The sequence below is a fragment of the Amblyomma americanum genome, chromosome 1 (genome assembly GCF_052857255.1).
Source record: "Amblyomma americanum isolate KBUSLIRL-KWMA chromosome 1, ASM5285725v1, whole genome shotgun sequence".
Lineage (NCBI taxonomy): Eukaryota > Metazoa > Arthropoda > Arachnida > Ixodida > Ixodidae > Amblyomma > Amblyomma americanum.
Genome location: NC_135497.1, coordinates 214,156,979 through 214,174,162, shown reverse-complemented (window position 1 = coordinate 214,174,162; position 17,184 = coordinate 214,156,979). Strand labels below are relative to the sequence as shown.

Sequence of the window (17,184 nt, the reverse complement as noted above, 5' to 3'; positions counted from 1 at the left end):
CACACGCAAGTGGATCGTGGCAACGCATCGCGCCCTCTTTAACTAGCGCATGAAAACCACCCAAGGCAAGAAAACAAGGCTCCGAGGGACATGGCGCTTGGAAACAATGTTTGGCTCGCGGATCGCGGTGGAACACTTCTCAAGCCTGCCTTCCGTGGGAATGCCGAGCAGCGGGCGAGTGGATGCTTGTGCCTGTTAGCTGGTGGGCTTTCTGGTATCACCCAATGACCAGTGGTTCGTAAATGGCCTGGATTCGGGCTCAGAACCACCCACATACGAGATCCATAACGATTCTATTGCAAAGGCGCCTCCAATTCTTGTAAAATCATTTGCTCGCACGGTATGTCATTTTGTGAGCTATTTATAAAGACACAGAAATTAAGCGAGCATTAACTACACAAAGTCACCTATTGATTTCTGTTTATAACGTTTATAAAATTAAGGGATCACTAAGTATATCAGGCTTCGAGGTCCGGCCCTTGCAGTGCGGCACCACTTACTCGTGCGCCTCCGCAACAAACATCGTGCGAGCAGCGTTCGGCTTTCGAGATGCAGCGGAATGGCTGACATGCGTCGCATATGTCGTTGTTGAAGTGGTAAGAGTAAAAGCGAAATTACTGAAAGCAGCAGTTTTATATTGTCTTGCCTTTTTCTTGTTGTTTTTGTTGTTGTAGACGTCTTCTTAAACAAATAAGCAGCTGATTGGCTGCCTTAGAGAGCTTTAAAATAAGCGGAACATTCGATATCAACGTTGCCGTTTTAGGAGGAATGGTATCTCACCTTACATAGCGATCTGAAAAAGAGTCTGAACAAGGCACCCTTATTTAAAGGTTTATTTCAATGCTAATACTGAAAAAACCACATCCGTGGAGCTTACTTAGCACTAAACGAATATAGAATGAAGACTACGCTGCCGTTGGCGCAGATCGCATGTATATACATAATTACGTGTCCCAGCCACAAGCACTGTCACTCTACTGAAAGTCAGCAGTGCTTTCGGGTACAGCTCTTCGTGCTGAGGTGGCGTCATAATCACTTCCGTGATCAATGTTCGTGCCTTCACATTCTGCACACACCCGACGTGGGTCAATTTCGCTCGAAACGAGTGGCAGATGTTCCAGCCCTGCGTTATTCTTTTTTTTTTTGTACGCAGCAGCGTGTTCTGCATGCAGTACACGAGAAAAGAACGAATGGACATGCACCAGTTTCTCTTTCAATATTTGCATGGGGCACCGGTCCACCTAAAAATTTTGCGCAGAAATCTCAAAAGTCTGCATAAAATTTCAAGCATATACAGCTCTGCACGTGAATGTCTGCGTGGTTTTCGTAAAATTCAGTCATCCTAATTGCGAACTTTCAGCTTCTCGTGCACGGGATGCTTTAGTTTCCTTACGGCAAGGTCTGGTTTTGCAAGTCCTCCAACGTTCAACCCTGGTATTGTTGTTATAGCGCTTAAATTGTCGTTTGCACGAGAATTGATCAGCCCACGTGATAGAAAGCAGGCAAAAGCGATAATATTTGTTTTCTTTCTTTCTGATTTTAACTACCTAAGTAAGAATTTAGGCTTTCCTAACTCTTAGTGGTGTGCAACTAATGCGTTGCAAGTATTGTTGACTTTCAGTGGATATGGTACCGTGGACACTTATTCCCATTCAAATGCGCAGTGTTTTCCGCGTAGATTAAATTATCAGTGACTACCATTGTATTTACGGCACTTTGGGGTGTGGAGCTGGACTTATCATGTAACTTGTTTGGCTTCCATCGCTATGCTTTGTGTTTCTTGAACACGGAACGTCAAGAATTATAGAGTGAAAATGGTTACATTTTTTTGTTTCGTCGCGCGATAAATGCACTGAAGTAGGTGTGCTTTTATCCTAAAATAGTATCGCTCGTCACTCTAAAGCGCGCGCACGCACACACACACACACACACACACACACACACACACACACACACACACACACACACACACACACACACACACACACACACACACACACACACACACACACACACACACACACACACACACACACACACACACACACACACACACACACACACACACACACACACACACACACACACACACACACACGCACACGCACGCACGCACGCACGCACACACACACACACACGCACACGCACGCACACACACACACACACACACACGCGCGCGCGCATGCGCTTACCTAGGTCGCCCACCTGGCTCCTAGCTTGCTCCCTGGGGACCATCCGCCAGAGCGATGCGCATGATTTTTCGCCCAGAACCGCCGACAACGCAAACACCGGAATGTGTGGACAACGGGGCCTTTAACGCTGTCGCGTTAGAATCAGAACTTATTCCACGTTCCAAGGTCTTATAGTCACTGTTTTTAATTCCACGAAATAATAGAGAAAGCACTATGCCTACTGTGGCAGCTTGAGAGATCAGGAGTGAAAACGCGTATCAAGCACGCACCTATTGCGGACTCCTGAGAATAACAATCAAACTTCGCACAGTTCTTCGCCCACAATCTTACATGGGGCTGAAATTGCTGTGAAGACAGCTTGATCAACACCCTCTAAATACTTTCTTCAGGCCTCTCCAGGCCCTCCTTTCCACACGCGCTACGTCACGCCAAGTGTCCGGTCAGGCTGCTCACCAAGCGCGGCTCCGCTCCGCTCGGTTGTCTCCCTCGATGTGCTCGCGCTTGCCCGGGCAAGCACAGACACGAACGCAGTCTTGCAGTGAGCGTCTAGCTGCTGCTTGAGTCTTTCAGCCTGGCGTTGGGTGCATTTCCGTTCGCTCCTCGCACGGCTGTGTCTGTTTCGTGTGGCCGTTTCTTGTGTGGCGTGCGTACCTGTGCTAGCGCACGAATGGGAAACTGATTGCCTGCCGTGTAGCGAGTGCAACTTCGTGAAACATGGGCCGGTGCTGTGTTCCCGGGTGCCGCGGGAACTACCAGAATGGTCCCAAAGTACGTGTTTATTGCTTCCCAAGAGACGAAGTACGAAGAAAAGCCTGGTTGCGAGCCATTCCACGGAAGGATTTCACACCTACAGAGCATTCGAGGGTAAGACTCTGAAATATTGCTTAATAGGCGCTGGTAATTATCTTAGTTGTGAGCTGTCGCTCCCGGAAAGGCATGCTGTCTTTGTAGGCAATGATATCACTTCTTACACTTATGTATGAATTGTCCAGGAAGCATTTAGTTCTGTGGATGTGCATAAGGCTTGTGTAAAAGCTGTGTAAATATGTAAAAGCTGTTCACTATTCAGACTCTTTTTACTTAGTGTTTTAGGCAATGGAGAGTCATGGCGAATGGCCTTGCTTCATTTTCTCGTGCAGGTGTGTGAACTGCACTTCCACGCAGGCGACTTCATTACGACGTTGTCACACCAAGATGAACTGACAGGGAAAATAATAGAGGTGAAGCGTGACAGGCTACATTTGAAGATTGATGCTGCGCCTTCTGTTTTTCCAAACTGCCCAAAATACTTGTCCTCAACGCCTGGACGGAGTGAATCGCCAGAGACGAAAAAAGCAAGAAGGGAAAACGCTGCTTTGCAGGAGGCTATGAGGAAGTCACTTCAGTCTAATGAGCTTGAACAGAAAAGAAACAAAGTTTCATCTTACGAGGAGTTCAAATCTAAGTTGCCTGGAATCTGCAACACGAAATTCTGGACCGTTTCTGTCGATGAGCAGTGCGTTAGGTTCCTTCTCATCGAGAATGATCCTTCACCTAATGTGAAATGCGCCTTGGTAGTTCTCCCTGATCTGTCACTTTCTGTTTTCTTGAATGGAGTGAAGCTTCTGTCGCTTCCTTCAGGCAGGATTCTGCCAGCTCAAGTATGCGACACCTCCAGCCTGTCCTTGCTGCTAGAAGAACTCGAGATAGGCTTGCATAATATACCTGAGGTGACGAAAGAGTCTAAACATACTAAAGTATTGCAGTTTGTCGGTTCACTGCTTGCAGACCTCATTGAGGACAGTGATACGACGAAAGAACAGTCTTCTTTGCTGAAATTTCTGGTTGAGCAGATAGAGCTTCTCCTCGCGAAACAGCATGTGTATAGCGCAGAGCTGCTGGTATTCGCCAGTATTTTGAATTCAATTTCTCCTCACGCATATCACTTCACAAGAGCTGCATCAAGAATCATTCTGCCCCATCCTTCCACACTGCGCCGTGTTTGCTCAAATTACAAAGCTGACCCTCTTGTGGAGCAAAATCAACCGCACTGTCTCTCCTACATCCGAGAACGAGTCAAATCAATGAAAGACCACGAGAAGACAGTGACCCTGATGATCGATGAGATCCACATAAAACCATACTTCGACTACAAAGGGGGCACAATAGTAGGATCGTCGGTTCATTCAACGGAACCAGCAACAACAGCCCATGTGTTCATGGTACAATCACTCCTTTCTGCAAACAAGGACGTCATTCACATATTACCTGTGAGCAAACTGAGCGCAGAAATTTTGCACGAGCATGCTAAGAACATAATCATTAATGTTGAGAAAATGGGGCTCAAAATTATCGCTGTGATAACGGACAACAATGCTCTGAACCGCAAGATGATGTCGTTATTTGCTACAAGTCCTCAGGTGAGCATTGTCTATCCCCATCCAGCCGATAACGCTCGCCCTCTTTTCTACGTGGTCGATCCTGTGCATCTCTTGAAGTGCATTAGGAACAATTGGATTAACCAGAAAAACCCTGGAACATGCCTCTATTTCCCTGAAATGGACTTGAGTGGAGCAATGCCCGAAGGGCCTCCTCGTATGAAAGCTGCTTCTTTCGCAGCTGTGCGGCAGCTTTATTCTTCAGAGAAGACGTCGCTTGTGAAGGCTGCTTACAGACTGAACGCAAAAGCCGTGAATCCAACCTCAATGGAGCGGCAAAATGTAAAGCTCGCTCTCGACGTCATTAATCAGTTTGTTTCAAATGCCCTCAGGACACATGGTTCCGCGTTCAAGATTCCTCAAGCTGAGTCGACTGCTCTTTTCATTGACGTTATCCTCACATGGTGGCAAATAGTCAATGTTAAGACCCCTTGCAAAGGCCAGAGGCTAAGGGACAGCATGCAAGACCCTGTAAGGTCTGTTGATGACACACAGTTAGCTTTCCTGAGCGGCGTTGTGGACTGGTTGGACGCTTGGGCAAGAATAAACATCACCAGTGGCTCGCTGACGAAAGAGACTCACAGTGCTTTGCGACTGACATGCTATTCTCTGGTAGAACTCTCGCGCTACTGCTTAGAAGAACTTCACTTCAAGTACGTACTGCTGGGCAAATTTCAGACGGATGCGCTAGAAGACCGGTTCGGCCGTTACCGCCAGCTGGCAGGATCACAGTACCACATTTCCGTGCGTCAGCTCTACGAATGTGAGAAGAAGCTTCGTCTTCAAAAACTTTTGACATTTCCACGCGAGGAAACAGAGTTTGAAGACGTAAGTGAGGATCTTGTCCCATGCAACTTTTCTGTGGCTGTCAGCGACGACGATATTACACACGCCCACTCTGACATGGATGCTATTGTCTACATTGCAGGATACGCTGCTCATGCTGCTTTAAAGAAGCTTTCATGTTCTGCTTGCTTCAGCACATTGGTGATTGAAAATCGAGAGATCGAAGCGGAAAATACTGCCATGATAGCTAACCTGTCGAGAGGAGGGCTGAAGTTTCCCCAGCCATGCACAGTTCACATGGTACTGATGACTAAACTAGTTGCAGAGAAGTTGTCTTTTGGAGCAACCGCGGAAGATTTTCTCTCCTGTAGAAATCAACGTGGTGTCGTGATTTCACAGACGATTTCCCTCCTGGACGAACACGACATTGAGACATGTGAAAATGGCCACACTGCACAAACTCTCCTGCGCTTGGTAGTACGCGTTGCAACCAACGTTGTTCTAAACAACTTTTGCAAACTAAGAAATGATGCCATACAAGACAATGCGCAGCAGAAGGCCGCAGCCCGGAAAGCAGCAACGCTTAAGAAGAAGTAAGTTTTATTCCCAAGCAATAAAAATGCTTTGCGCACACTTCATTGCTGGTGTCTCGTCGTTTTTTATTGTAAGGGTCAGATTAGCTGTACAAATACTCAACAGCGCAACATTATTGTGAGTGTCATTATTGCTGTGTGTGAAAGCTTTAAGCAAAACACAATACAGAATAAAACTAACACAATGCGCAGTAGACGGTGTTTTTTTTTTCAATGTTCACGAACTTCTACTTTAACAACTAGATATACGCATGTGCGGTCTGTGCGGATGGATTTTACCGCACGGCAGACATCATGTACGTGATAGAACCTAATAATTAGATGATTAATTGAAATTAACTAATCAATTTTTTATTATAATGACCAATAATGCGAAATTGGCGGCCGTATGCTAAATTGTTTATTATAAAAAACTGTATTAGCAGCTCGAACTTTCTTGACAATAAGGTGTTCTGCAATAAAAAAAATATATAAAGCAGATAAAATGATAGCCTAAGGCGCGCACAAACTAGCGAATTTCTTTTCTGCAGCAACGACAAAAATGAAAATGAAGGAATCACTTATAAGGCAGCTACGTACGGCAGTACCCGAATAGTGCAGACGGGCGCGGCGCGCTGAAATCGCGGAGCGCGGGGCCTGCACGGTCCCTTGGCGTGACGTCACGCGGCCGGTGGAGAGGCCTTAGCATTGAGAGGGTGTTGGCTTGATGAAGCAGCACAAAGATGAATCTGATCGCCTCCCTTTGTTAGCAGTTTAAGGGGCTCCCTCAAAGTTTAACAGCGCGTAAAAGGATTTTTGGAGCTTCTGGATCTAAAGATTCAGCATTTGCCAATGCACACTGATTAACCGGGACACGGAGGCTATATATGTCGAATAAGTCTTATTCAGCTGCCTGTATTTACCAGCTTCTGTGCTCTATTTTGGGGACCTTCTTTCCCTGAGTACGAAAAATCCAAGGCCAGCTGCTTCGCTCAGCTGTCGTAACACATGGCACCCCTCAGCTGACCCCACTTGTCGCACCAATCCAGCATTCATGCAGGTAAACACCGTGTGGCGAAACAAAGATGACTGCTTCACGCGCGTACGCCACGCAGCGCGGCCGTCGGCCGGAGAACCACGACTCCCAGAGTGCAATGCGGCAGCGGTGGCGTAGCGGAACTGCTGTTGAAATCGGTCTATTGCATGAAAACATCACTAACGACCTCTAGCCTCAAACACTCACCGCTGACAGTGTCACCAGTGCAGTGGTTCATTTACTATGGAGTTGTGCTTCTGAGTCCGAGGGCGCAGGAACGAATCCCGGCCATGGTAGCCGCGTTTCGATGCAAGTTAAATGTAGCAATGTAATATGCAATAACACTGTACCTTACAGAACCATAGGTTGTCAAAATTAATTCAGAGCCCTCGACTACAGCCTTTTCGTAGCCCCACGTGCAGTGTCACACCCTGGGCGTGCAAGCGAGTGATGGCTAGAAGACAGTCGCTCACTCAATGCAAAAAGAACACGGGGCACAGAAAGACTTTTCTGTGTTTTCTTTAGCATTTCACTTACTGAAAGACACCACCTCATAGATACCCAGTGGAACAAATCGACAAATATCGCAGGTATTTTTGCTTCCCATCTCTCCGCGATATCGCGAACTGCTTCCATGCTAAGTAATGGGTACGTCAATCGAAACGGCGTCATTCGGTCATGCTACCAGGGTGCAGAAATAAAACACCGCTGCGCAGCCACTTTGAAATTAATGACTGAAGAAAGTAGGGAAGAATAAAGGCAAAATAAAGAAAAAAATAGCTCCGGCTTAGCTCGGCGAAACCCGGTTGTGCGACCGAAAGCTTTGTTATGCGTGGTTATGCTGCGTTGCTAATCCAGGTTAGACTCAACCTCTTCGTCCGGCGCCGAAGTCGTGGCGAAGGCAGAATCAGCAGCGGCTGCCTCCAAAGCTCTTCGCAGCCGCCCTTTCGGAAACCAACCGCCGATGAGCCAGTCGACGCTCCCGTTCTTGGTCGGTCTCTGCCTATAGCTTGGTACGTTTAAGTTCACTACCTCTAGCTAAATACTTGGCATGATTGGCAACGTAAGCCGATTTATCAGATTCAGCCCGTCGTCTACGAGACCGTCCCGACAGCGCATACGCGAGTCTGTTATTATGTGTTTGGATTTTGAAACAGAAGAAGCTAGGGCGATGACAACCTCTACAGCTTGTGTTGTGCCTGGGGCTCGAAAGGAGAGCCCATCCACCTGTATTTCTTGATGTATGACCGCGGCCGTGTACCACCCCCCGTAGGTCGGCCCAGCTACATCTATGTAAAACACACCATGTTTGTTGTCATAGTGGTGCGCTAAGGCTTCCGCCCTAGCCTGGCGACGACCACTATGATCCTCTTTGTCCATCTTAGTCGGTAGCGGTCAAACTCTGACGACGCGTCTTTAGAGTTTGGGCACTCGGACCCGCTCCTGAATTTGAAAATCATGTTGGAATGCGAGGCTAGCCCAAACTGCGAGCCGGCAGCGGCGGCAGTGTGTATGCACACGAGAGCGGCGCCGTCTCCCTTTCAAGCCAACAGCAAGTCACGTGGTTACTGATACGACGTTCGCATTCGCGGCGGAAGCAGTGCAAGTTTTGAAGCGAAAAGCTTCACTACGCTAGTCAACACCGCGCTTCGCGCGAGCCGGCGTATGTCCGAGCACGAGTTACGTCCCACACGGCGAAGGTGGCCGCCGCCGACTCCGTCGCCTGACCTTTCGCCGCTGCCGCGCGTGACGTCACGCGCGGCACAGGTGGCCACTGCCTCGCGCTATGCGTCATCTTCCTCTCTCTCGCTCCGTAGTCACTACTGCGCATGCGCCACTAGTAGCACCGAGCCACAGGTGTTCCGCGGTTGCGTAGCACCACGCCTTTCCTCAAAATGCAAATTTCAATTTTCAGTTTTCTCTTTCCTCTTTCTTTCCATCCTTTATCCCTTCCTTTACGGCGCTGTTCGGGATTCCACCGAGATATGTGAGACGGCTACTGTGCCATTTCCTTTCCTCAAAAACCAAACAAAACAAGTGAGCCGTCGGCCTTCATAGAGTTCATTGGCGCTGACAGCTTTGCAAAGACCGCTCATTTTTACGAAAGGCGCACAACCGGCTCCGTGGAGACCTCAATCTCGCTTTCGCTTTGTATATCCTGGATTAGCTGGGCTCATCCACATTAATTTTTTCCCGCGGCTGTTACGCCGCCCGCCGCCGCTAGAGACGCGACGACCCTACCGCTCCTAACATCAAGGGGCTTTAACCGCTCCAGTGATTCCGTCTCCGTCTCTTTGCCGATTGTATTAAAACCGTTACCGAATTCTATTGTATTAACTTCCCCATTTGATTAAAATGACATTGAAGTTGCCAGTAAACGGGATACGGCTTGTTATCTAGCTTAATATTGAGGTGATATAACAATTTGTTCTTTATTGCCCCTCTTTTACAAGAGGATAGTTGATCAAATCACCTGGCCGCTAAAGATCGCGCGCGCTTGGTTAACATAGCTAGAAAATGATTCGTGTAACGTTCTAAGGCCTGTCTAGTTTGAGCCGCTTGAGCGGAGACTGTAATCACACATGTCATTGCTGCCTATCACGTCACCATTCAAGACATTGATTGCTTCCATATGGAGGTTTTGCGTTTGAGCATACGGAATGCGCCGGTCGACGCTCATATGATATCCGGAACGCAAAATGTAAAAAATTGAAAGGAATGAATCTCCAATTTTCTCCTGCTCAGATGTGGCAGCATCATTATATGCGCACTACTGGAAAGCGTGCCTTATACTGCAGACATGAAACCCACTTAACAACGGCTACTTGTTATCAGGTCACCGAGACAAACAAGCACAGTGGAACCAGGTAGACTGCTGCTGGAGTTGAGATATTTTTTTTCTAACTTGGAGCGAGAGTTACTACTGTGCTTAACACGCATCGCACTTGCTTACGCGTATTGGTTTGTTATTTCAATTTTGTAACGTCCGCATTTTTTTTAAGGATTAGCAGCCTCTACGCACCCTACATATTACGCGATAACGTATACAGCTATATCGGCCGAAAAGCCGTCGGCGTCGTAGTAGTAGCACCTTACCGCGCAGTTCGGGTGTCCACTGAGATATGGGAGATAGGTGTCATGTCGTTTCCTTAAAATCAATTTTGAATTCGTTTTCTTTGAAAACAACAACAACAACAACAACAACAACAACAACAACAACAACAACAACAACAACAACAACAACAACAACAACAACAACAACAACAACAACAACAACAACAACAATAATAATAATAATAATAATAATAATAATATTTTCATGTGAGTAGTGAAAAAAGCTATCGGGCGTAGTGCCCAAATAATGATACTGCCGCATCTGAGCAAAAGAAAATTACATTCATTTCTTTCTTTCGCTTTTTCCTTTGAAATCTATAAGATATAATTGGTTTCTGGGGAAAGCAAATGGCACAGTATCTGTCTCATATATCGTTGGACACCTGAACCGTGCCGTAAGGAAAGAGATAGAGGGAGTGAAAGAAGAAATGATGATGATTATGGATTTTTATTGCGCAAGGGCATCTAAGGCCAAAGAGCGCCATGACATAAGGTATTTTTTCTTTTTCTCAATGTGGGGTGAAAGACCCATTTTGCAAGCATTTCACCCTAAATGGGCCGACCAAAAGACCAGGGGAAAGCTTGTACCCATTGTACCACCGGTGGGTACCCGGCGGCACTGGGGATCGAACCCCGCACCTCCCGCATGCGAGGCGGATGCTCAACCACTTGGCTGAAAGAAGAAAGGAAGAAAGAGGTGCCGTAGTGGAGGGCTCCGGAATAATTTCGACCACCTGTGGATCTTTAACGTGCACTGACATCGCACAGCGCACGGGCGCCTTAGCGTTTTTCCTCCATAAAAACGCAGCCGCCGCGGTCGGGTTCGAACCGCGGCGGCTGCGTTTTGACGGAAATTGGAAAGCAAAGGGATAAAGGAGGGAGTGAAAGAAGAAAGGAAGAAAACTGTGCTGTAGTGAAGGGCTCCCCAATGATTTCGGCCACCTGGGGATCTTTAACGTGCAATGACATCGCACATCACACGGGCTCCTTAGCCTCCATCGAAACGCAGCCCTTACGGCGTTTGCCGCGCCGCGGTGGCTCAGTGCTTAGGGCGCTCGGCTACTGATAATTAATATAAATAATAATAATTGGTTTTTCTGGAAAGGAAATAGCGCAGTATCTGTCACATATATCGGCGGACACCTGAACCGCACCGTAAGGGAAGGGATAAAGGAGGGAGTGAAAGAAGAAAGGAAGAAAGAGGTGCCGTAGTGGAGGGCTCCGGAATAATTTAGACCACATAGGGGATCTTTCACGTGCTCTAACATCGCACGGCACACAGGTGCCTTAGCGTTTTGCCTGAATGAAAACACAGCCGCCGCGGTCGGGTTCTGATCTGGAGTTCCCGGGTTTGAATCCGACCGCGGCGGCTGCGTTTCTATGGAGCCGAAACGCGAGAGGCGCCCGTGTGCGGTGCGATGTCAGTGCACGTCAAAAATCCCCAGATGATCTAAATTATTCCGGAGCCCCCACTATGCACGTCTTTCTTCCTTTCTTCTTTCACTCCCTCCTTTATCACTTCCCTTACGACGTGATTCATGTGTCCGCCGATATGTGAGACATATACTGCGCCATTTCCGTTCCCCCCCAAAAAACGGTTCTAATTTCCCCTTACGGCGCAGTTCGGGTGGTCACCGAGATATGTGAGACAGGCGTCATTTCCTTTCCCTAAATTGCCCAACGGGCAAGGCGTCGCGCCAAACGGGCGATGGGGTTCCGTGGACCCCTATAGGCAACGCTACCATGTCCCACTCTTAAAGACGAAGCTTAAGCGTCCTCCAATTTTTGCGCTTATTGAAGCTTCAACATGCTGACTGTGCCCGGCAGAGCGACCATCATGTTCGCCGCTCCTTGTGCATCTCTTGAACGCGGACTGATAGCGGCACGCAACGGAGGTTTTTAGACTGCGAACCGCTGGCTCCACGCCTGTTTCTGCGGCGGCGCGTTGTAGCCCGCTGGTTCATGGTGAGCGCAGCACCTAAATCAAAGAAAACCAAATGCAGATGCTTAAGCTGAATACCTTCAACACAGTCAACATGTGCACGAATTCTTCATCACAAATTTTGCTCGAAGAAAACTTTAAACTGAGGAATCATTCTCCCCATTCCTCAGACTATGTCGAGCATTCGTGGTTTTAAATCCAGAAGGAAATACTATGATCACTTTCTCTGGTATGTCTCATGGTCCGAGATTAAATGACAAGTTAATGCTAAGAGAACGAAAGTGTTGCGCTCGTCCCATAAAAATGTACTATGTCGCCGAGAAAATTCTCTACTACTCATGAGTAGCCGTAAATCCGATATCGCCGCAGCTGGTGGTTTGAGACGATACTAGTTTTAGAGTTGAAAGTGAGACTCATGCACACTAACCTTGAACTGTCAAATAAATTGATATATATATATATATATATATATATATATATATATATATATATATATATATATATATATATATATATATATATATATATATACTACTTAATTACCGAATTACGCCAATATCGATTGTCGCACATCCTGAATGTATTTATTTTCACCCGCATTTAAGTCACAACTTTCTTAAACGAAAGGCCTGTATCGATAGCTGAAAATAATACTAATGTGCATGAAAGGGTCAAGAAGCGTTGTAATGCATAGTTATCCGTTCAAAGCGAATGGCACGCGGCCTTTCCGCTTTTGTTTCTCAAACGAAAAGCTACCAGATTTCCCCGGAATGGCTGTAGCCGCGCGCAAGTTTCTCTTCATGTGCAAAATTGTCGTAAGCACATTAGACGTCTAATGCTTTAAGTTCCTTGTCACCTTTAAATTTTGCAAGACCGAGAGCGACCGTCCTTCTGACCTTACTTGACCGAGCACTTTTTATTTATCGCTGCGCCGCTGAACTGCTTTCTGTTTGTGACACGAGTTCGCCCAATAAAGTTTTTGAGTTGGACGCAAGCTTTCTTGTCGTCATTCTGGCCTGACTAACCCTACCAGAACTTAACAGAGGCGACTAGTACAATGTGCGTATGCTGCCACAGATACTGACGCATGCTGAGTATTGCAATTTCAGAAATTATGTAAGTCCAATGAGGAACTCGTACATTTTGCCGTACGAGTTTGCCGAAATCGTACATTTTGCCTAAACTTCTTAATGATCTGAATAAATGTGGAATTGATTTAGGTCGCACTACAGTTCGTGAACTGCGCCACGTGATATGTCATGTTTTTGAACAATTCTAATATTGATTTCCTTGTGATACATTAAATCGAATCAATTTTGCGTTTCTGCATGTTTGTATTCCTGTATGTTTCATGTATGCTCCTGTACTGCCTTGTAGAGGGGACCGTGGGCTCTAGTCAAGCTGTTCAGCAGCTTTTACCCACGGCCCCTCCATCGTTTTGATGGAAATAAAGCTATTGTTATTGTTATTGTTAACTTCAACTACTATAAAGATCGCCATTTTTTGTTGTTCACGTATGGTCAACCTTCGGCGTGTCCTGAAGTGGCCTAAAAATATCTGTTTTAAGTATCTTTCTAAAAGATCTCACATTATGCAGTCGAATCTCCAATGCCCTCTATTCTCTTAAATTCAGGAACTTTTATTAATTTGTAAGCATCGCGAAAACTTACTTTTTAGTTCCTTACATTGTAAGCTTAGTCACCTGGTATAACGCGCATTGCTGTAAGGTTTATTAGTGCAGCCCCGTCAAGTTCAGGAAAACTTCGTTATTGGAGTGCTGCTTCGTTTCCTGAATGACGTGAGGAAAGTCCATGCTCTCGGGAGGTTTATCGAAAGCGATCACGAGGCTGCAGAAATGCGGGAGAATAATGCAAAGCTGGTAGCCATCGCCTCAAAGGTAAGTCTGTTGGCTCGTGAAGGCCGATTATATTGAGACAGAGTGCAGTTCTGAACTAATTTTACTTTGCTGGCTATTAGTTCGTGCTTGCAGTTACTGTCAACAACTGACTTAATTTTTGCGTTGTCATTGCCTGGGACGGGCGGTCATCAGACGCCGCCGAACTTCAAAATGCCTTTCCAAGTGGAGACCTTGGATGTCGCGTGCGTGCAACGGGCTCTGCTCCTGCGGCCAGGGTTGGGTTCCGTCTATAACCATTCATCTCGTGAATGACATGATGCGTTTTCCCGGGGACACCATGAATTGTTAACGCCGCTGTTGTGCAAAATTAAAGAAGCTGCGCTTGAAATTTCAGGAGCTATATATTTACGCTGCAGAATCATTTACTATTTGAAACATGCCATCTAAGTGTTACACGTCGCATATTATTCTAAACACTCATTAAGACCTGCCGGAACACGATCACAACCTGATAGGCTTGCTTTTCAGCCAAATATAAGGGTAGAACACGTTGACGTCTGTACTCGAAGCATACATTCGACAGCATACACATTCGGGCTAAAGGAGAGAGCGCGCACACGTTAATCCGTTGCTTCAGATTTCTCCCATGGCTTTTATTTTTGGAATATGGCTGAGTGCTTGGCTTGAAGCACTCCGGCACGGGTCGGCCCGGTATTGCCCTGCCTCCGGGATCAGCCCGGGGCGTATTAGCACGGCGCGTCTTTTCTTTCACTTTTTGCTCTCCTATTCTTTACCCCTCGTACACTTTCAGCACGCGGCAGCGAGCGTGGCTCGGCTTGAGCCAGTAGGCAGGCCCGTGCTCTTTCCTTTCCTTCTTCCTCTCAGTAACATCAGTCAGTAAGTCAGTGGGCCGAAATGGGAACGAGCGTGCGTTCTCCTTCCGCGTGAAGGGCAGCCCAGCAAACAATGTACCTCCCCAGGTGCGCCCAGAAAGGATGAATGTTCCAGTCCCAGTAGAATATTTATCGAACACTTCCAGGCCGTAGAGGCAGGACACAGAAGCACAAGAAAAAGGGCAGTGAGCCCACTAATGCCCTAGAAACGTTTTTTCGAGGGTGCTAAGCAGAAACAAAAACAAATCATAGAATTTGGTCCCAGAAAGGCAACTTGGAGAACGTTTTTGGGGCCAATGCTTTTCAACAAAAAATACAAATCGACTCCTCGCTCCCTTTTCTCTCTCCCTCGCGCCAAAAGCAACGGGGAGAGAAGGTTTTGCTCTTGCACTCGCCGTTTTGAGAGACCAAACAGTTTTGTTCGAACAGCCGAAGGAAGCGCATTTCACCCCGCATCTCTCTCGTGGGCCGTCGGCTCAATGCTACAGGCAGGCGACGGCGGTCTGCCTTTTCATCGCACCGCCGGGAGCGGCGGTCACCAACGTGCCCGTCTTCTATAGTGCTTCCAACTTCAGCACGGTGCGGCGGTCCCTGCAGGCATTACTGCGCCGCTGTCTAGCAGAGGCGCAGTAATGGCCTCCCGTCGCTTGCCCGGCTTCCTCGCTGGACGGAAGCCATCTTGTGCACACGTATTCTCGCAGCCCCTAGCCGCTCGCGCGCAAGCCCCAGCGCGCGGCAGCTCTTGCTCTCATCACTGGGCTGTCGTGAACTTCGTAGCTACGGATTCATGGCAGCTTTCCCGCGCACCTTGGCATGCCCACATAATTCCTTTTGGAACTGGTGCAGCGGCGCGCGGCGCACGGCAAGTCTTTTGCGCAGCTTCACGGCGCTCTTACATAATGGCGCTCTTACAGGCGTCGTTCGCGACAGCGGATTTCAAGGCAATGGGCGACTCCTAGCGCGCACTCTGCATCCCTCAGCGCCTCTGTGGCGCTGTAGCGTGTTTTCGGTGGCAGCGTGGCCGTCCACTGCGGTCATAGGCGGGAGAGATCTTCGGAGGCCCACCTGACTCTTGCTGCGAGTGCCCACGGATTAACCTGCTCTACCTACATTGCCATCCTGTCGCAGCGGTATAGTTAATGTTCTATTCGCGTCGCTGACTTCCAACCCACCCCCACCGGATTACTTGTGCCTTGATCACCTTGATCTCGCCTCCCACGCCGTATTGTGCCGCAAGCACGGTCTGCTGTACCATGGGTGCGGCGCGCCAGGGCTCCTACCTCAAGACGTCCCCCCTTTCCATCCGGCTCCAAGCAGTCTTATCTCCACACTTAGTCACAAGAAAATAAAACGGGGGTGTAGCGAGGATGTAACGCGTATGTTTGAGCGTTCGCTGGGCCGTGAGAAGGCGCAGGACAGAAGGCTGCGTTGAATGCATATATATATATATATATATATATATATATATATATATATATATATATGCAGAATTTTATTTCATCCCTGGGTTTCCGTTGGCAACGTCTTCAAGGTATGTTGGTTTATGCTCGTTTTTTGTTTTCGCCTCGTAGAATTAATTTTTTTTCCTGTTTAGATAACACGCTCAAGCTTACTCCGAGGCTCGTGCGAGAGGCAAAGCGAGAGGGAGGTTTCACCCTGCAGAAAATCCGTGACCTGAAACCGCGTATCTGTATCGTATGCCCATATCGTCGTTTCTTTTGGCAGCCAGGTTGCTCTTTAGATGCGTTTGCTTTTGCGTGTGCATATATGCTTTTGTACCCTTCAGAATGTTCGCTTAAGGTGCATCAACTTTCCGCCGGTATTATGTTGTTTTTATTGCTTCATTTTTTCAGATTTCTCAGAGCTAGAGAAAAATTTGGCCATTATTATATGCTGGTGCCGTAGTGCTCCGTACATTGTGTGTTAAATGGTGCATACGTATACGTCTCCTGTTTGTATTCATTTAAATGCAAAGAGCACATCTAATAAATTGAAATTACATCTGTATTGCGCTGCTATTTCCTGTTATATGGGCGGGATCGGGCGACTTTTTGAATTTATATTTCCTTTGTGTGTAAAATTCTAGCACGTTTCATGTTATTGTGACGGGAGCACCGCAGCACGAAACAAAGAAGAGAGAGACGGGAATCGACGCTGACTAACAATAAGATTTTTAATCACCGTCCGATAGAATATATACATCTCGCTCGTGCAATAAGAAAAGGACAGAAGCATGACAAACGCATAATTTGTACACGTGCATGGTAAATTATTAGGGCAACGCAAGCAGATAATCAATTTCGCTGTCACGAAACGCTATCGAAAGTATGGTGACGCATATACGTCGTTGTTCTGACGGATGTTGAAGGCTTCT

The 17,184-nt window shown here is 47.3% G+C and overlaps 1 long non-coding RNA gene across 1 annotated transcript in view; it reads left to right on the top strand.

Moving 5' to 3' along the window:
- The window catches only part of LOC144114596 (uncharacterized), a 67,158-nt gene that overhangs the window by 1,873 nt on the left and 48,101 nt on the right, over positions 1-17,184 (top strand). The window lies entirely within an intron of this gene.